This window comes from Desmodus rotundus, chromosome 4, assembly GCF_022682495.2.
Source record: "Desmodus rotundus isolate HL8 chromosome 4, HLdesRot8A.1, whole genome shotgun sequence".
Taxonomy (NCBI): domain Eukaryota; kingdom Metazoa; phylum Chordata; class Mammalia; order Chiroptera; family Phyllostomidae; genus Desmodus; species Desmodus rotundus.
The window spans coordinates 92,199,120-92,210,624 of record NC_071390.1 but is presented as its reverse complement, the minus strand read 5'-3'; positions in this window follow the sequence as shown (position 1 = coordinate 92,210,624).

The window sequence follows — 11,505 nt, the reverse complement described above, 5'->3', positions numbered from 1 at the left end:
TAAGCAATCTCTTTTGTAGAATAAATAAAGTATGCTCACATAGGAGAGTAAAATAGAAATAGTTTTGTGGCTCATGAAACAATAATCATTGCTCTCATTTTTGTATGGAATTTGATTTTCATTATAAAATTTAAAAATGAGACTTTGATTTATATTATGAAGACTTATTTTGAGAATGTGGATTTAAATTTCATAATTCTGTTATTTTATCTTATTTTTGACAAATGAATTTATACTTTTAGTAGGGAGAGCACAGGTTTGGGATACTCTTTCAAATTTCTATTTTAATAATTAATTAAAAGTTTTACATTTTTCTATTTATACCATAGCTTAATATAAATATTTATGCTGTGTTTTCTTGGATATTTTCTTTACCTTTTAAAATTAAATTTATTAGTTAATAAAACTTACAGATTTTATGAATATAATTCTATAATATATCATCTGTACATTGTTTTGGATATTTCCTATATAAAGTATGTTTCTGCTCATCCACTGAAAATTTTTTTCAGGATATTCCAACACCAGGCAGCTACGAGATGTTCAAAAATCACATGAGATGTCCCAAGTTCAACACTGATACATGCCACCTTGTAGTATTGTGGCCACAATAAAACATGCCTCCCTTCTTTAGCACAACTCCTTGGTGCCTGGACAAAATAACTGATGGACCAGATAAGTTAGATTGTATTCTTAAAACAATGGGAAAAATCTAAGGTTTGCATATTAAAACAAACAATGGTAAACATACATTCACATTTACCATGCCTCTTTTCATTGTATAGGACAAAAAACAAAAACAAAACTCTGCTTATTCAGTGAAAGATTTTAGATTTTTTCAACTGTAAAAAGTTTGGTGTTTTATGTTTCTTAATTTTACCAAAGACAAATTTAGCAATTTTTTAAGCTATTAAGGAAAACCCCCCAAATTGTCAATATGGTAGAGTTGTTAAAGGCACTTAACTATGGTTTGGAACATCAGCTGTGTAAAAGATACATATCATTCCAGTCTCCATAATTATATTAACTTCTCTTAAATATCAAGAAGGCAGCTATTTAAAAAAAACAAGCATTTATTTGAGGGGCTAAATTTGCAAAAATAATTTTGATTTTTAAAATTACAGTAAGTTCAGTTGCTCATAATAGCATTCATGGATTAAAATAAATGCAATAACTTTCCCCAGCAGTGAAGATACATCAATCTGTTATTTCACACAGGAAATCTAAATAGTGAATAGGAACATTAGTTTTCCACAGTAATTTACACATGCATTGCTACTGAACAACCAAAATGTTGTTGAAATGAAATGAAACTTTATGAGAATATGAAGATAAATAATGAAACAGATTAGAGAAACTCTCTCAGGATTTTCCTCTCTGGTTTTTTAATGAAAAACCAGAGAAGGAAAATACAACTTGTCAAGCAAATAAGAATACTTGGAGAACCTGAGATCCTTAGAGGCTTTCTTGGTTTTTCTTTGTCTTTCAAGAACGAAACGTTGGGGGAACCCAAGATGGCAGAGGAGTAAGTGGAAGCTACACTAACCTCCTCATAGGGCCAAACTGGAATTACAACTAAATTATGGAGAAATCATCCCGAATTGAATACTAGCTGGAGAGAAGTCTTAGAGAAAGAAGCTACTTCACCACAACAAGACTGGTGGGGAGTATAGAGGTAATGTGACAGGATGGCTGGGCTCCTGTGTGATGCAGATGAAGTCTGGGAGGGATATTTCAGTGGCTGGGGGTTTCCCCTGAGAAGGGTGAGGTATAACCCCCTATTTGGGCTCCCCAGCCCATAGCACCAGAACTCGGAAAGGAACCCAAATATTTTTGTGGCTGTGAAAAGGAGCAGGATTTCTGTGCATCAAGGAAAGCTGGCTGGAGATGCACAGACCCTCTGAAAGGGCCACACACAAAATACCATTTGCAGCCACTTACCCTGGGCTCTGGAAGAGGGAGGGCAGAGTGGACTATTGGTGTGTGAGGAGATTCTGGGGTTAGTGGATCTGGGGAAAGAACTGAAGGAACAGCTGCCAGGATCCCTGTGATGAGTCATTCCCAGTACTGCTAGAGCCATCTTTCTCAGGCAGAGCACTACTCTCTAAATGGCATCATCCTAAGGGGAAGAAATTTCCCTGCTCACAGGAATTACTTTGCCCTATCCTGTGATGCATAAGCCCTGCTGCTGAAGAGTATAGCTGGAAGACTTTCAATCTTTAAACTTAACAGAAAACATGCAGGCAGGGGTGGGTCTCTGGGTACTCTGAGACTGTAGCTGACCCTCCCCCAGGCCTGATGCTGGTTAAAGCTGGTCTTGATGTGCAGCCTGGATCTTTCTGCATACATCCAGGACCAGCAGAGGAAGCCACATGTTGTTGATTGCTGATAGATCAAAACAGGTTGCCCAGGGCCAGTCACAGACAGGGTTTGACTTAGGTCTGCATCAGAGTATTGCAGATCTACCCAATACATAGAAACAAACACAAAGAGGCAGCCAAAATGGGGATACAGAATAGGAAGCCCCAAATTACAGAACAAGCAAATTCTCCAGAAGAACTAGATGAAATGGAGGGAAGCCATTTATCAGATGGAGAATTTAGAGTAATGATGTGTTGCGACCCTTCAAGGCCGGGCGGGTCCAAGGTATTCATGCAGACAGAAAAATATTCATGGAACCATAGGGATGTCTGGCATGCCTTTATTCATGAGTGGGTGAGCCACACATGCTGCAAGCTGCATGTCTATCTGCCAGTCTCATGTCTTGGCCCTTGCTCCCCAGCATGACACCAATTGTCGCAGCTGTCCCCTTGTGTGTCTTCCATCATCACCCCCAGCAGGGAGTCCCTACTTGTTTAAGTACTAGAGGGGAACAAAGCCAGAAAACTGCCAGAACATTACATAACATAACATAATTCTGCGCATGTGAGCCCACTTCATGTTATGGGAACAGTTTATTGGACCCAGTCTCAAGGCTATGAGAACACTACTTATCAGGCCCCTCTAGGGCTATGGGAATACAGCTTTGCTTAGTTATCCAGACACCTGGATGAAGAAGCCAGATTGCCTCCACTTATCATACAACCAATTACAAGGGTACTGAACAGCATGAAAAAAAAAACCCAGAAACCAAAAAAATGATTATTCTGAAATAAGGAATGCAATATCTGAAATAAATGATACACTGAAAGGAATAAATAGTAGGTTAAATGAAGCAGAAGGTTGAATCAATGATTTGAAAGAGAAAGTAGAATAAAACACCCAAGCAGAGTAGCAAAAAGAAAAAAGCGTTTTAAAAAATGAGGTGAGCTTCAGAAACTTTTGGGACAATATGAAGCATAACAACATCAGCATAATGGGAATACCAGAAATAGAAGAGAGTGAACAAGGGATTGAGAGCCTATATGAGGAAGTAGTTACTGAGACTTCCCTAGTCTGGTGAAGGAAAAAGTCACACAAGTCCAGTAAGATCAGAGAGTCCCAAATAAGTTGGACCTAAAGCAGCCTACACCAAGACACATCATAATCAAAATGGCAAGGCTTAAAGACAAGGAGAGAACCCTGAAAGCCAAAACAGAAGAGAAGATAGTTATATACGAAGGAGCACCAATTAGATTCTCATCTGATTTCTCAACAGAAACATTTAAGGCCAGATAAGAGTGGCATGAAATATTCAAGGTCATGAAAACCAAGGACCTACAATGAAGGTTACTTTACCCAGCAAGACTATCATTAAAAATTGAAGGTGAAATAAGGAGCTTCCCCCAAAAAGAAAAGCTAAAGGAGTTTGTTAACAACAAACCAATATAGCAACAAATGTAAAAGGGCTGGCTTTAAGGAGAAGAAGGAAAAGAGAAACAAAAGAAAACAGACTAACAATAAAATGGCACTAAATGCATATAAATCAATAATTACCTTAAATGTAAATGGCTTAAATGCTCTAACCAAAAGACATAGGGTAGCTGAATGGATAAGAAAACAAAACCCATATAAATAATGCTTTCTCGAAGAGACCCACTTTAGACTGAAAGATACACACAGACTAAAAGTAAAGGGATAAAAAAGGGTATTGTGTACAAATGGGAAGAAAAAGCTGGGGTAGCAATACTTATATGCAACAAAATAGACAGAGAAGGACACTACATAATGATAAAGGGAACAGTACAAGAAGAGAATATAACCATAGTAAACCTTTATGCACCCAGCATAGGAGCACCTAAATATGTAAAGCAAGACTTGATGGATATAATGGGAGAGATCAACAGTAATACAGCTGTAGTTGGGGATTTTAACACCCCATTGACTTCAAAGGATAGACTTCCAGACAGAAAATCAACAAAGAGACATTGGTGATAGATGATACATTAGATCGAATGGATTTAATTAATATCTTCAGAGCATTTCACCCTAAATGGCAAAATGTATATACTATTCAATTGCACGTGCAGTGTTTTCTAGGATATACCACATTCTAGGATACAAGTCTCAGTAAGTTTAAGAAGGTTGAAATCGTAAGCATCTTCTTTGACCACAATGCTAAAAAGCTAGAAATCAATCACAAGAAGAACACTGAAAGAATACATGAAGGCAAGGAAGCTAAATAATATGTTGTTAAACAATGAATGGGTCAACAATGAGATCAAGGAAGAAATCAAAAGATATCTTGAAACTAATGAAAATGAGAACACAGCATTCCAAAACCTGTAGGACACAGGGAAAATGATCCTAACAGGGAAATTCATAGCATTACAGTCCTATCTCAAAGAACAACACAAGCTCAAATAATCTAACTTTACACTTGAAGAAGAACAACAAACGAAGCCAAAAGCGAGTAGAAGGAAGGAAATAATGAAGATCAGAACAGAAATAAACAAAATAGAGTCCAAAAAAAGATACAAAGGATCAATGAATCCAACACCTGGCTCTTTTGAAAAGATAAACAAGATTAACAAAACTTTAACCAGACTCTTTCAGAAAAAAAGAGTGGACCCAAATAAATAAAATCAGAAATGAAAGTGGAGAAATAATAACTGACACCAAAGAAACACAAAGGATTGTAAGAAAATATTATGAACAACTATATGCCAACAAATTGGACAACCAGGAAGAAATAGAAAAATTTCTAGAAATGTACAATCTTCCAAAACTAAATCAGGAAGAATCAGAGAATCTGCATAGACAGATTACACCTAGTGAATTTGAAGCAGTAATTGAAAAACTCCCAACAAACTAAAGCCCTGCACCAGATGGCTTCACAGGTGAATTTTACCAAATGTACAAGAAGAACTAATACCTCTCCTACTCAACCTATTTCAAAAAATTCAAGAGGAGGGATGACTCCAAGCTCATTTTATGAGGCCAGCATTACCCTAATTCCAAAACCAGATAAAGACACAACAAAAAAAGAAAACTATAGGACAATATCCGTGATGAATATTATTGCTAAAAATATTAGCAAACCAAATACAGCAATGCATCAAAAAGATCATACACCATGATCAAATGGGAGTTATTCTGGCAATGCAAGTTTGGTACAACATTCACAAATCAATAAATGTGATTTACCACATAAACAAAATAAAAAATAAAAACCACATGATCATATCAATAAATGCAGAAGAAGTATTTGATAAAAACTTTTTATCAAATGATCAAAACTGTCAGCAAAGTATGAATAGAGGGAACATACCTAAACATAATAAAGGCCATGTATGAAAACCCAGTGCCAGCATCATATTCAATGGGCAAAAACTACAAATTTTCTTGTAAGATTGGGAACAAGATAGAGATATCTAATTTCACCTTTCTTATTCAACATGGTATTGGAAGTCTTAGTCACAGCAATTAGACAAGAAGAAGAAATAATAGGCATCCAAATTAGAAAGAAAGAAGTAAAACTCTTCATTTGCAGATGACATGATACTGAATTTAGAGATCCCAAAGATTCCACTAAGAAACTAGTAGGACTGATAAATGAATTCAGCAAAGTATCAGGATACAAAATTGTATCCAGTAATCAGTTGTATTTTTATATGTCAATAATGAACTAACAGAAAGGGAAATTAAGAAATCAATACCATTTACAATTGCTTGAAAAAGAATAAAATACCTAGGAATAAACATAACTAAGGATGTAAAAGACCTGTACTCAGAAAATTATAAGACATTGAAGAAAGATAGATTGAAGAAGATATAAATAAGTGGAAGTTTATACTGTTTCCATGGGTAGGACAAATTAACATCATTAAAATGCCCATACTACTGAAAGCAATCTATAGATTCAATGCAATTCTTATCAAGATTTCAATGACATTTTCACAGAACCAGAACAAATATTTCAAAAACTTATGTGGAACCACAAAAGGCCCCACATATCAACAGTGATCCTGAGAAAAAAGAACAAAGTTAGAGGAATCATGCTACTTAGTATCAAACTATACTGTAAGGCCATGGTAATCAAAACAGCATGGCACTGGCATAAAAACAGACACATAGATCAATGGAACAGAATAGAGAGACCAGAAATAAACTCACGCCTTTATAGTCAATTAATATTTGACTTGAGGAAGCAAGCACAGTCAATGGGCTAAAGATATTTATTCAATAAATGGTGCTGGGAAAATTAAACAGATACATGCAGAAAAAATAGAATAACCACCTTCCTACACTACACACAAGAATAAATTCAAAATGGATCAAAAACTTAAATGTTAGACTTGAATCCATAAAAATCAAAGAAGAAAACATAAGCAGCAAAATCTCAGACATTACTTGTAGAAATATTTTATCAGATGTGTCTCCCTAGACAAGAGAAACAAAAGAAAAAATAAACAAATGAGACTACATCAAACTAAAAAGTTTTTACACAACAAAGGAAAACATCAACAAAATAAGAAGACAACTCACATAATGGGAAAACATATTCACTGATACATTGATAAGGGGTTAATATCTACAATTTGTAAAGAACTTACAAAACTCAGAGACATTGAAATAAAGAATAAACTGGCAGTAACCAGAGAGAAGGGGGGAGAGGGATAATAGGGGAATATAGGGGAAGGGCCATCAAGGAACATGTATAAAGGCCACATGGACAAAGTCAAAGGGGATAGGTTGGAGGGTAGGAGGCAGGGATGGGTGGAGCAGGGGGGGGTGTGGTGGGGTGAAAATGGAGGCAACTGTACTTGACCAACAATTAAAAAAAGAACTTAAAAACCCAACACCAAAAAAACAAGCAACCCGATTAAAAAATGGTCAAAGGACCTGAATAGATACTTCTTCAAAGAGAACATACAAATGTCTTCTTTGGCCAATAGACGTAAGAAAAGATGTACGATGTCACTAATCATCAGAGAAATGTAAATTAAAACCACAATAAGGTATCATCTTACACCTGTCAGCATGGCTACCATCAGTAAATTAACAAAATCAGGTGCTCGTGAGGATGTGGAGAAAGGGGAACCCCTTTCCACTGTTGGTGGGAATGCAGACTGGTGCAGCCACTGTGGAAAGCAGTATGAAGATACCTCAAAGAATTAAAAATAGATCTGTCTTTCAACCAAGCGATCCCACTTTTGGGAATATATCCGATAGAACCCAAAACACTAATTTGAAAGAACATAAGCACCCCTATGTTCATTGCAGCATTATTTACAATTGCTGAGATACAGAAGCATCCCAAGTGTCTGTTAGTAGTTGAGTGGATAGAAGAATTATGGGACATTTACACATTGGGATGCTACTTAGCTTTTAAAATAAGAAAGTTTTACCCTTTGTGACAGCGTGGATGGACCTGGAGAACACCATGCTAAGTGAAATAAGTCAGTCAGAGAAAGACATACACCATATGATTTGACTCATATTTGGAACTTAATGAACAAACTGAACTAACAAGAAAATAGAGACAGACTCATACATATGGAACAGGATGGCAGATAACAGAGGGGCAGGGGGAGGCACACGGTGGAGGGATTGAGCAAAAAGGAAAAGGGACTCATGGACATGGACAACACTATGGCAATTGCATGGGGCGAGGAGGTATAAGGGACCTAAAGGGCAATGGGAAAAATACAATAAAAATAATTAAAAAAGAATCAAATGTAATGCCAACCTAAAAGTTTGCTTACAGTCAAAATTTAACTTTTTAAATTTTCTTTTTCTTCTCTTGAGCTATTGTAATGCCATTGATTTTGTCAGGTTTTAGTTTTGTTATGCGGCAGAATTTAAACAACGTTAGTGTGACCCTGGCCATAGGGAACTTGCGGTCAGCCGAAAGCGGCACAGAGAAAGTAGTTCTCTGGAGTTTTGGTCCTATCACTGTCACCATCACCAAACGTAATTAATCAGATAACCAATAAGTATCAATTTTACCATCTCTTTCAGTAGACTATGTTGAACTTCACATTTTCTGAAGATTTTTCTCTCTCTGCCTTTATTCCTGTCTCCATAAAAATTATTGTAGATGAAATGCTTAATGGATTTTCAGTAAGTGTCAAGATTGGCACTGTGGCTTTTCATTGCTTCAATATTCGGCCTTGGGCAAGTAAATTCAGTAATTGTTTCTTTGTTTCTATTTTACAAAATTAAGATGATATTTGCCACCTTCTTGGTTCTCATGAGAATACTAAAGATTAATAAGACAGTATTTCAAAATCATTTTCAGAACCCCTGAAGCTTTTTAGAAGTGTAAAATAGTACTATTTTATGTAACATTACTTTTTAATGTGAAGCTGACACTAGATACTGAAAGAATTTGGGAGATGGGAATATCTTTATTATAAAGACAGTTATTAGTTGAAATTCAAAGCCATAGTGACTGTCAAAATCATTACATTATTGTACATAGAGTAGCCAGCTTCCTAAATTAAAAGAGTTTATCTCATTGGTTAAACTGATCATCATTTGTTCTCCTGCATCTTCAAGTTGTCTATACTTCAAAGAAATGACAGACAAAATCCCATGTGCTTCTATAATCAACATATTAGAAAAAATATGGATTTCTGAACCTATCTCCCAATGCCGCGATACATGAAATTTGATTCGAAACATGTACAGATATTGTAATAATTATAGAATTTTCTATTCTTTGACATTTAATCTGTTATCCTAAGGTATGCAGTTCAAAATATGTTTCTAACATAGATTTAATAGGTGATCAGAGCCAATTCAACTAATATCCATGCTTCATTTTGGTAATTGAATGGTTAACTTGCATTTGTTTTAACTTTGTTACATTGATCCACTCTATTGATGCTATCAACTCTCTAAATAGATATTTTGCTTTTTATAGATTTTTACTTCAGCTAGGTTTTTTATTGATCAATATGACAAAGAATTCTTGGTTCTTTTTAATATATACATACTAATATGGTTTTTTTTTCCTTAAAATGAGATTAGCCCATTGCTATTTAGAATTCTTAATGCCATATAACTTTTGCTGAGGACATCTAAGTCTTTTATTAAAAAAATTATGGAATCAAAAGATGCAATGATAATAGTTATATTGGTTACATGCTTTGTATCAATGTTTATCCTATGAGTAATATCCATTCTTTTCATGCCTTCTTAAAAATAAATAAGAAAAATTATGTTTATTAACCCTATTATTTATCATTTAAATATTGGTAATTTTGTTTTACCTTAATATGAATGAGAAGGACCTTCTAGGATTATATGTTAAATTCTTAGGAGTCAGATATTTTCTGTTAGTGCATGTATACATACATGTACAATGTGAATGAAGCTATAAAATTGTTTGAATAAATTTATAGAGTATGATATGCATATTTGTTACATTTGTTACTTGATATATGACATTAAGGAAGAATTCGGTGCTTTGCTTTATAGAACTTAAATAACTTGTATACTGTTATGTATCTACCTATAAATAGAATAATTGGCAAAGGAAAATTGATTACTGGATATCTTACATTTGTAGATAAAAGAGTTAAGAACTCAGGTTAATAAATGATATGAGTTATGAGTTTGATTGATACATGAATAATAATCTTGTGGGAGTTACAAAATTATAGGACATTGATTCAATCACTCAACATTTTATAGTCATGTTTATTTCAAAAATTTTTAGAACTTTTACTAATAATATGTACATTGTTTTGTTTTATTCATAGTCTTTTCTTTGACTGCATATATTTAACAAGGATTAAAGCTATTTTTTTAGCCTAAATTAAAGAAGAAGGTAGTATATTTGCAACCAATATACTATATACTATTGAATATTGTGTAACCAATAAAATACAGTAGAATTTTTTAATGAAGAAATATCAAATGAAGTGTATCACATTATAAAGCAATTTACTCTTATTGCACAGAGTTTTAATTCATGGATATAAAAATGATTTTGTGTTGATCCAGCTCAGGTAAAGTAAAATTGCTAAGTGGAAAAAGACTTAACCGTTACTTTTTATTTCTCATGCCTGTTTTTTTGAGCATTTAGAGGAGGGAAATACTCAGCAAACTTAAAAAGAAAATGAATGAATATATTGAGAATGTGGGAAATTGGGACTCTCGTACATCATGGTGGAAGTATAAATTGATATCAGCAATTCTTAAGGACAGGCTGACAGAATATTTCAAGTAGACATGCCATTTAACCCCAAATTCTACTCCTGGGATTACCCTAAGGAAATAATTAATGAAATGCCCCAAATTTGAGCATCAAGGATATTCATCAAAGAGCATTAATAATGAAAAGTTTAATTGTCCTAAATGAAAGAAAAATAGAGTTTAGGGAATTTTGATACATCAACTGAATAGAATGCTATGCAGTATTTTTAAATGGTATATATATTTTTAAACCTGGTAACAAGATAGAATTCATTTGATCAATTATTTACCAATTGTGCACTGAATGCCTCTTATGTATCAAGAATCTCATGCTCTACCAACTGAGGTAACTCTTATGTATTAAGTATTGTTCCAGGGACTTGTAAAACTACAGTGAAGAAAATAGTATAAATATTATTGTTTCACAGAGGTCAGTAGATTGATAGAGAGAAGAAAGAAAAGGAAGGAAAGAAAGAAGGAATTCGAATATATAATTGTATATAAATTTGTAGTGGTTCAAAGCCACGTCTTTAAATTTTTTGGTATTTCATCTGCACCAGTAAAAATAATAAATATATTTTGCTTATTAAGTTTTATGGTAACTTCAAAGAGAAAATAATTGTTTTGTAAATGTATACATAATCCTAAGTACATATAATTTATAAAGAAGAATTTTAGCTTTGGTACTGACCTTCAAATCTGAATGAAGTGAGTCAAATTAACTTTTAGCAAAAAATAGGTAAAACTTTTAAGGAAATGTAGGAAAATTTTAAATAGTTAGGCTTGCCTCTCAGGGGAAGAAGTTTTGAGTTGGTTAGAAGGCTTCTGCCCTGGCTGGTGTGGCTCAGTGGATTGAGTGCTGGCCTGAGAACCACAGGGTCATTGGTTCGATTCCTGGGTTGCGGGCCAGGTCCCCAGTAGGGGGCACGTGAGAGGTAT